The 5,000-nt window shown below is 46.1% G+C and overlaps 1 protein-coding gene across 1 annotated transcript in view; it reads right to left on the bottom strand.

The window, feature by feature from the left end:
- LOC118966671 (slit homolog 2 protein) overlaps positions 1 to 5,000 on the bottom strand; it is a 126,074-nt gene that overhangs the window by 26,314 nt on the left and 94,760 nt on the right. The gene's annotated exons all lie outside the window — the stretch shown is intronic.

Here is a 5,000-nt window from a genome sequence, read left to right as displayed (position 1 = left end):
CCACATTAATACTATAGACAGGGGGGGTATCAGACCTCCACATTAATACTATAGACAGGGGGGGGTATCAGACCTCCACATTAATACTATAGACAGGGGGGGGGGGGGTATCAGACCTCCACATTAATACTATAGACAGGGGGGGGGGGTATCAGACCTCCACATTAATACTATAGACAGGGGGGGGGGGTATCAGACCTCCACATTAATACTATAGACAGGGGGGGGGGGGGTATCAGACCTCCACATTAATACTATAGACAGGGGGGGTATCAGACCTCCACATTAATACTATAGACAGGAGGGGGGGGGGGGGTATCAGACCTCCACATTAATACTACAGACAGGGGGGGGGTATCAGACCTCCACATTAATACTATAGACAGGGGGGGTATCAGACCTCCACATTAATACTATAGACAGGAGGGGGGGTATCAGACCTCCACATTAATACTATAGACAGGGGGGGGGGGTATCAGACCTCCACATTAATACTATAGACAGGGGGGGTATCAGACCTCCACATTAATACTATAGACAGGAGGGGGGGTATCAGACCTCCACATTAATACTATAGACAGGGGGGGGGGTATCAGACCTCTACATTAATACTATAGACAGGGGGGGTATCAGACCTCCACATTAATACTATAGACAGGGAGGGGGGGGGGGGGTATCAGACCTCCACATTAATACTATAGACAGGGGGGGGGGTATCAGACCTCCACATTATTACTATAGACAGGAGGGGTATCAGACCACATTAATACTATAGACAGGGGGGGTATCAGACCTCTACATTAATACTATAGACAGGGGGGGTATCAGACCTCCACATTAATACTATAGACAGGGGGGGGGGGGTATCAGACCTCCACATTAATACTATAGACAGGGGGGGTATCAGACCTCTACATTAATACTATAGACAGGGGGAGGTATCAGACCTCTACATTAATACTATAGACAGGGGAGGTATCAGACCTCTACATTAATACTATAGACAGGGGGGTATCAGACCTCCACATTAATACTATAGACAGGGGGGGTATCAGACCTCCACATTAATACTATAGACAGGGGGGGTATCAGACCTCTACATTAATACTATAGACAGGGGGGGTATCAGACCTCCACATTAATACTATAGACAGGAGGGTTATCAGACCTCCACATTAATACTATAGACAGGGGGGGTATCAGACCTCTACATTAATACTATAGACAGGGGGAGGTATCAGACCTCTACATTAATACTATAGACAGGGGGGGTATCAGAACTCCACATTAATACTATAGACAGGGGGGGTATCAGACCTCCACATTAATACTATAGACAGGGGGGGTATCAGACCTCTACATTAATACTATAGACAGGGGGGGTATCAGACCTCCACATTAATACTATAGACAGGGGGGGTATCAGACCTCCACATTAATACTATAGACAGGAGGGTTATCAGACCTCCACATTAATACTATAGACAGGGGGGGGGGGGTATCAGACCTCTACATTAATACTATAGACAGGGGGGGGGGGTATCAGACCTCTACATTAATACTATAGACAGGGGGGGTATCAGACCTCTACATTAATACTATAGACAGGGGGGGTATCAGACCTCTACATTAATACTATAGACAGGGGGGGTATCAGACCTCCACATTAATACTATAGACAGGGGGGGTATCAGACCTCTACATTAATACTATAGACAGGGGGGGTATCAGACCTCTACATTAATACTATAGACAGGGGGGTATCAGACCTCTACATTAATACTATAGACAGGGGGGGGGTATCAGACCTCCACATTAATACTATAGACAGGGGGGGTATCAGACCTCTACATTAATACTATAGACAGGGGGGGTATCAGACCTCTACATTAATACTATAGACAGGGGGGGTATCAGACCTCTACATTAATACTATAGACAGGGGGGGTATCAGACCTCTACATTAATACTATAGACAGGGGGGGTATCAGACCTCCACATTAATACTATAGACAGGGGGGGTATCAGACCTCCACATTAATACTATAGACAGGAGGGTTATCAGACCTCCACATTAATACTATAGACAGGGGGGGTATCAGACCTCTACATTAATACTATAGACATGGGGGGGAAGGTATCAGACCTCCACATTAATACTATAGACAGGGGGGGGGGTATCAGACCTCTACATTAATACTATAGACAGGGGGGGGGGTATCAGACCTCCACATTAATACTATAGACAGGGGGGGAGTATCAGACCTCTAAATTAATACTATAGACAGGGGGGGTATCAGACCTCTACATTAATACTATAGACAGGGGGGGGGGGGTATCAGACCTCTACATTAATACTATAGACAGGGGGGGTATCAGACCTCTACATTAATACTATAGACAGGGGGGGTATCAGACCTCCACATTAATACTATAGACAGGGGGGGTATCAGACCTCTACATTAATACTATAGACAGGGGGGGTATCAGACCTCCACATTAATACTATAGACAGGGGGAGTATCAGACCTCTACATTAATACTATAGACAGGGGGGGTATCAGACCTCCACATTAATACTATAGACAGGGGGAGTATCAGACCTCTACATTAATACTATAGACAGAGGGGGGGTATCAGACCTCTACATTAATACTATAGACAGGGGGGGGGTATCAGACCTCTACATTAATACTATAGACAGGGGGGGGGTATCAGACCTCCACATTAATACTATAGACAGGGGGGGTATCAGACCTCTACATTAATACTATAGACAGGGGCGGTATCAGACCTCTACATTAATACTATAGACAGGGGGGGGGTATCAGACCTCCACATTAATACTATAGACAGGGGGGGGGTATCAGACCTCTACATTAATACTATAGACAGGGGGGGTATCAGACCTCCACATTAATACTATAGACAGGGGGGGTATCAGACCTCTACATTAATACTATAGACAGGGGGGGTATCAGACCTCTACATTAATACTATAGACAGGGGGGGTATCAGACCTCCACATTAATACTATAGACAGAGGGGGGGTATCAGACCTCTACATTAATACTATAGACAGGGGGGGGGTATCAGACCTCCACATTAATACTATAGACAGGGGGGGTATCAGACCTCTACATTAATACTATAGACAGGGGCGGTATCAGACCTCTACATTAATACTATAGACAGGGGGGGGGTATCAGACCTCCACATTAATACTATAGACAGGGGGGGGGTATCAGACCTCTACATTAATACTATAGACAGGGGGGGTATCAGACCTCCACATTAATACTATAGACAGGGGGGGTATCAGACCTCCACATTAATACTATAGACAGGGGGGGTATCAGACCTCCACATTAATACTATAGACAGGGGGGGGGGGGGTATCAGACCTCCACATTAATACTATAGACAGGGGGGGTATCAGACCTCTACATTAATACTATAGACAGGGGGGTATCAGACCTCTACATTAATACTATAGACAGGGGGGGTATCAGACCTCTACATTAATACTATAGACAGGGGGGGTATCAGACCTCCACATTAATACTATAGACAGGGGGGGTATCAGACCTCCACATTAATACTATAGACATGGGGGGTATCAGACCTCCACATTAATACTATAGACAGGGGGGGTATCAGACCTCCACATTAATACTATAGACATGGGGGGTATCAGACCTCTACATTAATACTATAGACAGGGGGGGTATCAGACCTCCACATTAATACTATAGACAGGGGGGGTATCAGACCTCTACATTAATACTATAGACAGGGGGGGTATCAGACCTCTACATTAATACTATAGACAGGGGGGTATCAGACCTCTACATTAATACTATAGACAGGGGGGGGGGGGGTATCAGACCTCCACATTAATACTATAGACATGGGGGGTATCAGACCTCCACATTAATACCATAGACAGGGGGGGGGGGTATCAGACCTCCACATTAATACTATAGACAGGGGAGGGGGTATCAGACCTCCACATTAATACTATAGACAGGGGGGGGTATCAGACCTCCACATTAATACTATAGACAGGGGGGGTATCAGACCTCTACATTAATACTATAGACAGGGGGGGGTATCAGACCTCCACATTAACACTATAGACAGGGGGGGGGGGGTATCAGACCTCCACATTAATACTACAGACAGGGGGGTATCAGACCTCCACATTAATACTATAAACGGGGGGGGGGGGGTTTATCAGACCTCCACATTAATACTATAGACAGGGGGGGTATCAGACCTCTACATTAATACTATAGACAGGGGGGGGGGGGTATCAGACCTCTACATTAATACTATAGACAGGGGGGGGGTATCAGACCTCCACATTAATACTATAGACAGGGGGGGGGGGGTATCAGACCTCTACATTAATACTATAGACAGGGGGGGTATCAGACCTCTACATTAATACTATAGACAGGGGGGGTATCAGACCTCTACATTAATACTATAGACAGGGGGGGGTATCAGACCTCTACATTAATACTATAGACAGGGAGGGTATCAGACCTCTACATTAATACTATAGACAGGGGGGGGGGTATCAGACGTCCACATTAATACTATAGACAGGGGGGGTATCAGACCTCTACATTAATACTATAGACAGGGGGGGGTATCAGACCTCCACATTAACACTATAGACAGGGGGGGGGGGGTATCAGACCTCCACATTAATACTATAGACAGGGGGGGGGTATCAGACCTCCACATTAATACTATAGACATGGGGGGTATCAGACCTCCACATTAATACCATAGACAGGGGGGGGGGGGGGGGTATCAGACCTCCACATTAATACTATAGACAGGGGGGGGTATCAGACCTCTACATTAATACTATAGACAGGGGGGGTATCAGACCTCTACATTAATACTATAGACAGGGGGGGTATCAGACCTCCACATTAACACCATAGACAGGGGGGGGTATCAGACCTCTACATTAATACTATAGA

Source organism: Oncorhynchus mykiss, chromosome 19, assembly GCF_057628025.1.
Source record: "Oncorhynchus mykiss isolate SJ-2025 chromosome 19, ASM5762802v1, whole genome shotgun sequence".
Classification (NCBI taxonomy): domain Eukaryota; kingdom Metazoa; phylum Chordata; class Actinopteri; order Salmoniformes; family Salmonidae; genus Oncorhynchus; species Oncorhynchus mykiss.
Note: the sequence above shows the minus strand (reverse complement) of the source record. Positions and strands in the feature narration are given on the sequence as shown.